The sequence below is a fragment of the Pinus tabuliformis genome, chromosome Q (assembly GCF_031772625.1).
Source record: "Pinus tabuliformis cultivar Carrire ecotype Pingquan chromosome Q, CPIR1, whole genome shotgun sequence".
Taxonomy (NCBI): Eukaryota; Viridiplantae; Streptophyta; class Pinopsida; order Pinales; family Pinaceae; genus Pinus; species Pinus tabuliformis.
The window spans coordinates 822093774-822102887 of NC_142296.1; the positions used below are offsets into that span (position 1 = coordinate 822093774).

The following is a 9114-nucleotide window of genomic DNA, read 5'->3' on the forward strand; positions in this document are numbered from 1 at the left end:
TTGTTATGCTTAGCTACTCTCAAATATTTAGTATTCTGTAAAATATTTTTACTTTTTATAATTTAATCATGAAATATGCATCCTGGGCAAACATGCCAGGCACTTCTCCTCATTTCAAGGATGGTATCATAGGGCTCAAGGCCATCAGAAATATAGTCAGCTCAAGATGTCACTTGAGGGAATTGAACCCGGGTGGGAAGGATAACAGTCTTTGCACACAACCATCTGGGCTAGACCCAATACATGATATGCTGTAGGATCTTACCAACATCATGCTTTTATTAACATTAGATACAATTCTCAGTTTTATGTTTGTTGTTGATGTCATCCTATGATGTCTGCAGAAGTTGATGTTCCTGTTGTAGGTGGACATGCGGGTGTTAAAATTCTTCCACTTTTTTCACATGTATATGACTTTGTTGGATCCTCATCTTGAGTTTGTTCTTTACTCTTGGATATTAGAAGATTAATTTATCAAAGATAAAATGAGATCATAATTACCTACCCTTCAATACAGTTAAAAAGGGAACTAACACTTTTTTGTTTTGATAATTTTTTTTAGGCAACACCAAAGCCAAACTCTGTATTGTCTGAGGAGGACATTAAAGCCTTGACAAAGCGCACATAGGATGGAGGAACTGAAGTTGTTGAAGCAAAAGCAGGGAAAGGTTCAGCCACACTGTCTATGGCGTAAGTTTATGTTTTGGTCCTCTATAGTGGCCAATATGCATTCATATCTTTTGAATGTTTTTTTATTCTTATGTGACTGTCTAGAGTGCTGAATTTTTCATCTTGATGCAGTAGTTGGAGTCAAATAATCTTATCATGGTGTGTGCTTCATGATTTCATGCTTGGCATGCAACATGATTTCATGCTTGATAAGTACCTAATCTGAGATTCACTGTCAGTGAGAATATGGCATGAAGGAGCTTCTTTCTCTTTATCTGAATCTTGTACTTCATACATTTGCATGTCTCAAATCTTTTGCCTTAAGCTTAGGTACTTATCCTACATGAAATCATGTAGCATGCATGTCTCAAATCTTTTCCCTTAGGCTTTCTCATTTGTGTGAAACTCAGCGGGTGCTTTTAACCTGTGAGGTTTGACCGATGGATTGTTGCCTTTCATTTACCTTAGTTTGATTGAAATGTTCAGAGTTAATCTAGATTCTGCATGCAAAGATCCTTCCCTAAGAAAAGCCATGAGTCTCTTCAAGGATGTTATTCCTTCTTAAACATAAGATATGTCAAATGGATCCCGCAAAAGTTGTGTGCTTGATGATGGGTAAATCTGGGTATGAGATTTACAAATTTGCACTTACATGTATGCCTGTGGTTGCAATTCACAGATAGGCGCATAGCATCCATTCATTACCTCATCTTGAGCATTTGAGCATGGTTCATGCAAAAAACATTGCTCGTCAGTTAAATCCATTAGTTGAAAACATGGAAGTGAAGAGTAGTGTTGTAGTCTTCTCTATGTTGATGAATGCTTTTTGAGACTTCAAAATGTTTAGACATGCAATTCCTTTTTCATCTTGCTCCTGTGTTCTCAATTTTTTTTTTCTACTGTTTTTTAAGGCCAAATATAAACCATGGGATATATATTTTTACCCTGAAGACCTCCAAATCATTTGGAAAAGGAGGTGCTGCAACAAAAGAGATGGGTTGAATTTGTTGTTTGGATGGACTCTATGGTATGTAATCTTAGTTGGATTTCCAATATACTTTTAAACCATATTTTCATTTTATTTTTTAGTACTATTAGATATTATATCTTACCTAATTTTATGGTTAACATTGTATAACAAAAACATGCGTTGTGTTATGTAATTAATACTAACATGTAATATTGATTTTTTTTGTCAGAATGCTATAGGTAATGATTGCCAAGACGATGATCCAAATTATGTTCAACATATATCAGGAGATGATGAGGATGAGGATGAGGATGATGGTGGTGAAGGAGGAGATGATGATGATAGTTGCGGTGTTGGTGATGATGTGGATCAGAGTAATGAGGATGGTCAAGATGATCATGAGGATGATCTTGGTGGTGGTAGCTAGGCATGCACATGCATTGTTTTTTATGAAGAAATTATTATGTAGAATGACATTGTTATGTTTAGATGGGTGTTGTGAATTTACCCTATATCAATGAGACATTTTGATTTTGTAATCATACGATGAGTTTGATTTATGTATGTTGTTAATTTATCGTAACGATATTCATGAAATATTTTGATTTGTTAATCATATTTGAATTTTAGTTGTTTTGATTAAAAATAATACTGATTTTATTAGTATTATGTTGCTATTTTATACATGTTTTGAAAATTGTTAATGACACATTGTTATTTTTTTGGATGGATGTTGTCAATTTCTCTTAAATTTCTTTACAAATGATTTTGAATTGTGATATCTGCTTTAATGATATTTAGAAACTATCATATATTTCACTATGAATCTATAAAGGGGGTCATATATGTAAAGAAAAATATACTCTATATAAGAAGTCAAATGCGGACGTAACCATGGATGCAAAATTGAAAGTAAAATTGGATGTTAAACTAGGAATTAATACAAAATGCAAACAATTGACATACAAAGTGTTTTAAATTAGAAGTGAAAAATTGTGCAATAGTTGACACAAAGAAGGGAACAAAACATGGCATACAAAAGGATATCAAATTGGGCAAAAACAAGGACACATAAATGGGCACCAAATTAGATGCAAAAAAAGACAACAACTAGATGTAAAATAAGATGCAAAGTTGAGCATTAAAAAGAAACAAAAAACGTTACAAATTAATATGCCAAATGATGATGCAAATAATGGTGTAAATTTGGGATGCAAACTTGGTTGCAAAAAAGGAAAAAAAAAAGATGTAAGAAAAGACATAAAACAAGATGCAAAATGGGGCTGAAAAAAGGTGAAACCAAGGATGCCATATTGGATGTAAAAAATGATTCCTAATCACATGCAAATTTAGGCTCGAACTCAGACACAAAATTATATGCAAATGTGGACACAAAATGAGGCAAAAAAAGATGCAAATTTGGATGGTGAAAACGATGTAAAACTAGACACCAAAAAAATGCAAAATTGGATGAAAAAGTCGGTGTAAATAATGGTGCAACATTGGACACAAGTAGACACAAAAAAATGGTGCAAAAAGGGGCATAAAATAGCTTAAAATTGGATGCAAAACTTGGTGCAAAAACAAATACAAAAGTAGACGTAAAAAATGGCTCTAAATTGAATGTACCATTAGACACAAAATAAGATGCAAAGGTGGACACAACACATGACTCAACATAAGATGCAAATATAAATGCAAATTTCGATGCTCAAAATGATGTAACATTAGATGCAAGAGATGGTGTTAAAAATGATGCAAAATTGGATGAAACAAATGACGCAAAATATGGTGCAAAATGAGATGGGAAAAATGGAGACAAATCAAACGTAAATGTGGATGTAAAAAATGGTCCAAAAAAAGATGCAAAAATGGGCACAAAAATGGATGCAAAATTTGGTGCTAAATCAAATTCAACACATGGTGCAAAGATAGGCACCAAAGCTGGTGCAAAAATAGAAGCAAAAACTAGTGTAAGACTAGATACAAAACCTGGCGTACGACTAGATGCAAAAACTGACACAAAATGGATGCATAAAAAGACGTTAAATTGGATTCAAAATACAGTGTAAACTTGATGCAAATGATGGTGCAAAAATGGAAGCAAAGAATGACACAAAATAGGAAGCAAAAGAGAATGAAAAATAGATGCAAAAAATGACACAAAACTAGAAGCAAAACCTGTCATAAAATAAGATGCAAATCTTGGTTCAAAATTTGACGCAAAAAATGATGCATAGTTTGGTGTAAAAAATGATGCAAAATCTAGCCTGAAAAGGGATGCAAAATTAGGTGCAAAAAAGGACGCTTTAAAAATTGTACAATAGAGCCAGATTTAGCGCCAGGTTGCTCATCACAATTACAAAAAAAATGCACTAAAATCTGGCACTAAATCTGGCGCAAATCGCTGGTTTTGTTGTAGTGTGTGTTCAACTAGTTAACTGATGATTCACTCATTAATAACTCATGCATGTTAGATTTGAGAGTTACCCAATTGAGATTGGAGTTAAGGGACATTGTACTATCATTTGTATAATCATCCGAATTGTACAGGTGGTGCATGCAGTCAGAGGAAGGCCTATGAGGATTGCACAATTCATACTGAGGAATTTCCCTAATTAATAGGGGGTCAAGTCCCAAGGAAACAATGCAAGAGAATAGAGACTTGGGAAGGCCAAAATTTGGTTAAGTATTGGCCTGGGCTTGTCTAGGAAGCCGTGAGATAGATAAAGATAGTGCAGAGGTTGCTCTGGCTTGAGAAAAGCATTGTAAAATTCTCATATTTTATGACTAATGAAATATACATAGAGCAAGGGTTTTTAGCTGTGGATTTCTCAAGGAAATCATTGTGTAATGTGTTTATTGAATTGTTTCTCTTATATGCTTCGTGATTTAAAAATCGTGATTTATGAGTAGAGTATATTCAAGTCTATTGTTTTAGTAAATTACAATTAGCAGTTTGAATCTACAAAGAAATTCTACAGTTAGGGTGGGAGATATCAGTTGAGTAGTAAGGAGAAGGACATTCTCCTAGTTTGGCAGACACATTGAGAAGCTTGATCACAAAAATTGTGAGTTGTAAGGCAGACAATGAGAGGTTTATTGAGGCACCATAAAGGCTTACCAAAGCTCAAGAAAAACAAGTCAAGGTTAATGAAGTGATTCTTTAGAGCCTTGTAGATTTGCAGAAGTAGGGACAACTGTGGATCAATTATGGATAGGAAGAAAATATTGATGGTGTAGATGGAAGCAGGTCTTAGAAAGGGTACAAGACAGACATATATGATATGGTGAGAGGCAAAAAATCCTTGTATACACTTGATAGGAGGGCTAGTACTCATGGAATTTGTTCTAGCTCTAGTTCTGAGAGACATCATCACCATTACCGCCAACATCATTACACAAGGAGTGAGAGGGGGTATTTTCCATAAGAGTTCAAGAAAGCTAGGCATCCTATATTTGATGGGGAAATGAAAAAGTCAGAAGATGTCGAAGCATGGCTTCTTTGGACGAATAAGTTATTCAATTTACATGATTATTAATAGAACATGAAAGCCAAGATAACTACGTCCAGTCTCAAGGGATAAGTAGATATCTAGTGGGAAGATATTAATCATGTTAGAGGAACAAGGGAAGAGGATATGATTTGGGATGAGTTTGAAAGAATCTTTAGGAAGAAGTACTTGTTTGAGAGATATAATTATGGAAAGGTTAAAGAATTCCATGAGCTCAAGATGGGAAAGAAACAATCCAAAGGTTCATCAGTGAACTTCTATTATCATTCAAATATCAAATTGAATTTGATGATCTCTAGTCATTGGAAAGTTGAAGCATTGTTATGAGTAGCGTAAGTGAAAGCTTGAGTTCAAGCATGGCTGGAAGGGTAATGAGAAGACTAAAGGAAAATTTACTGAGAAGAGAGGAATATTTCAGGATGTAGGTGGCATGGAAGATGTGGATTTGTATAATAAGTTCAATGCAGCTGAGAGAGGACATGGGTCTCATCCCATGGAGCAAAAAAATAAAGACAATGGTAGAGAACCATTACAATGTTGAACCTATGGTAGAGATCATTGCAGGAAGAATTTCCCTTTGTATTAGAGGGGTATAGTGGATGCATGGCAGGCATCAAATCTATAGTGCTTAGGAGGCACATGAAGATGGAGACGTAGGTTAGATCATTCCCTTGATCTATGCAACAATGGATAACAAGAAGATTAATAGATATACATTATCAAGATGGAAGGTGGAACCAAGGGGAGAGTTCTAGGCAGAGCCTTAATGCATCTTGCAGTAGAATAAGCTCATGCTCTAGGACTGAGTAATAGAGCAAATTAAAATGCATAGAATATTTTTGGGGTTGTGGAAGCTACAGGAAGATGGTTGATAATATTCAGGAATAATAGCAGGTTTCTAGTTATGGATAGATTCGTCAAGGGAATTGGGTTCCCTTGAGAGATGATATGTTCATGTGTTTAGTTGCAAGGAAGCGTTCTTGGTACAACAAGGTAAGGCAACTAATATATTGTTATATTTATTAATGTGTTGATAATTGTGTATTTATGGTAGTATGATGCAGGGAATTGCATGGCAAAAGAGAATACCATAGATCTTGAAGAAGGTTCAGGATAAGATTTTATTCAAGAACCCTTGGAATCACTGGGAACTCATGGGGGTTGAGTCATGGCGTTTGTTGAAAGTTTTGTTCTTTTAGTGTTTAGTGATTTGTTTATGCTTGATTTGCGATTTGAGTGCAAATGGTGCATGAAAATGCCACTTTGTTTTTGGTGTTGTATTGTTGTTTGGTATCCCTAGTTTTCTTTATCTTTTCTTCTTGTTATTTCCTTCTATGTTTAGGGTATTGGGAGTTGGTTGGAGAAAGAGGAAAGTTAATGGAGATTAAGGAGAGCTAAGAAAGACCCAACAATTAATATAAGACCCAGATGAAGCCCAATGTGTGAATGAAGGGAAACTGAAGCAAAGAATATGACAACCAGTTGGGTTGGTTGGGTCCATTGGGATAAATGGACAATGGTAGGACAATGATAAGAAAGGTTCTAGGAAAGGTAAAGTAAACGAGGTTGAGGTAACATATGCCTTAGCTATGTTGGGAACCGCTGTTCTCAATGTTGTGCATGCATTTCCCAGATAAAATAAGTTCTCTTAACATGGACCTTATGAACACTGGTAATTTTGTTATTATCATGTATGTATGTATGAATGCTATTGTCTGACAGGGTCTTCAGGGATCATTATTATGGAAGAATGATTGCTTTATGTTGGTGAATGGCATGAAAATATTCATGGTTTTATGAAGAATCAAGTGGGCACGTAGCCTTGGAAGGTCTATGAGGTTAGTATCACGTGGATATGATTTCTATATTATGTGTTTATAACTATGCCTATGTTTATGTTATGGCAGGAAATTATGAAGGATACATCAGCTAAATGAAAGCAGTGTGATCTGTGGCATGATGGGACAAGTATGGATAAGTGGAAAAGAGCCACAAACCTGAGACTTGGGTTGTGTATGCACATAGTAAGGTGTGGGAAATACACTAGAGAAAAGGTTGCGTGGGAGAGATAGTGTGGTCTATGGATGTGAAATACTACTATTGTGTACATGCAATACTGTGTCATGCGTATTGTGTAGTCACTGTATTGTGACATGTGTATTTGTCGTGTTGTAATGTGTGTACTTATATCTTTTGTGTTGTACATTGTGTATGTGCATTTATTGTGAATCAGATTGGTTCTCTGGATCCTTGGAGGATGTGGGTTGGAGCCTTGTAACAAATTGGGTTCCTTGGAGGCTGTGGGATAGAGCCTTTTAACAACTTAGGTTCCTTAGAGGCTATGGGTTGGATCCCTATAACAACTTGGATTCCCTGGAGGTTGTGGGTTGGAGCTGTATAACAACTTGGGTTCCTTGGAGGCTATGGGTTGAGATAGTAGTCCCAGGAGACCTGAAAAACTTGGGTTGAGGTTTGAGTTACTTATACTGAGGGTAGAGGTGGTATAGTCTCTAGATGCCCTTGATTGTTGATATTGAGGGAGTAGGCAATATAGTATCTAGATTCCCTTGTTGCTTTGAAGAGAAGAAAAGAGAAGGCACTTGGTGCTTGCCGAGTTTGGAAACTGGTTCAGTGTGTGAATGGAAAAGACAAAGAACAATTTAAAGATGAGTATCAATATTTTATTTCACTTTTAATTATGCAAATAGTCTAAGATTCTAATTTATCATGGTTGAGTTTTGAACTAACTAGATGAGATATTTTTATATATGATGATTTGGTCATGGAGCTAATTTGAATTTCTGTGATAGGAATTAAACAAAACTGCAAGTGTACCTTATTGATAAGCTATCAATAAGGTGTGATTTGAATTTATTACAATTCATTTTGAGTATAATGGAAATTATATGCTTGGTATAGGAAAGCATGGAAATCTCGGTTTGGGTTGTTGGAACTAACTACAAGAGTATTAGTAGTAGCACTAAAATAAATTAGAATATACAACAATGTGTTGGTAAAGCATTTGGGAGTAGGGCCATTATAGGACATTGGTAACCAATAGTGCCCATTTCTTTCCATGATCATTCTATGAATAGTACGATGGTTTTGATTCAGGGACATGCCTTGGATTTTGGACCTTCTGATGCGAGGAAACCTTGCCAAGGGATGGATCGCCCTAGGGATTAGAAAGAAGAGAAGGGGATGTTGAGGAACTTGGAAGGTGGGTGATTACATGGAAGGGTGTGACCACATTTCCTAAGGGACTAGGAAATAAAGAAGGGAAGGTTGGGGAATAAGTTTGTTTTGGTAATTATCATTTCCATATGGAATCAGAAGCACATTAGGAGTGTGCCTTGGAACAATGAGTCAGTAAATATTCACTAAGAGAATAAGTAGCACAAGAATTGTAGCACTAGACATTGTAGGTAGGATTTGGTTTTGGCAGTGGATTATGGACTTCCTAGGAAGAAGGTGAATCCTAATACTACTTCGAGGGTGGAGGTGTGAGCCTATAGACTCCCTTTTCATGGATGCAGAGATCATATCTTTTTATTTTCTGGTTAAAGCAAATGCGAATATGTATATATGTGTAAATACCATATCGATCTGTGTTTATAAAGCTCCATAAATAATATGTTTATTTGCTATTTGAAGAAAATGTGCATAAGTATATGTGGTTGTCGTTGTAATCCACAACAAGTTGAGTTATAAAGCTCCAAGAAGTGATATGTTTGTTGCCATGTTTGTCATGATTTTAGCAGTTGTCATTGTAAATACTACGACAAGATATGTTATAAATCTCTAATAAGAAATATGTTTTTCTGGTCATAAGTGTCATAGAACACCGAGGAAAGTGTTCCCCTAAGGGAGATGGGTTTATAACATCCCTTGGTTATATTTCCATGTAAAAAGGAAAAAATCAACAAAGGTCATGGGACATGTATTCCAAGTTGAATGAGG

The 9114-nt window shown here is 35.5% G+C and overlaps 1 long non-coding RNA gene across 1 annotated transcript; it reads left to right on the forward strand.

Annotated features, from left to right (window-relative positions):
* The first annotated feature begins 1481 nt into the window (after window positions 1-1481).
* Window positions 1482-2239, forward strand: LOC149222166 (uncharacterized). The gene is made up of 2 exons (XR_016249409.1): window positions 1482-1696; window positions 1869-2239. It is a non-coding gene; the product is annotated as an uncharacterized LOC149222166 (long non-coding RNA).
* Window positions 2240-9114: the final 6875 nt, after the last annotated feature.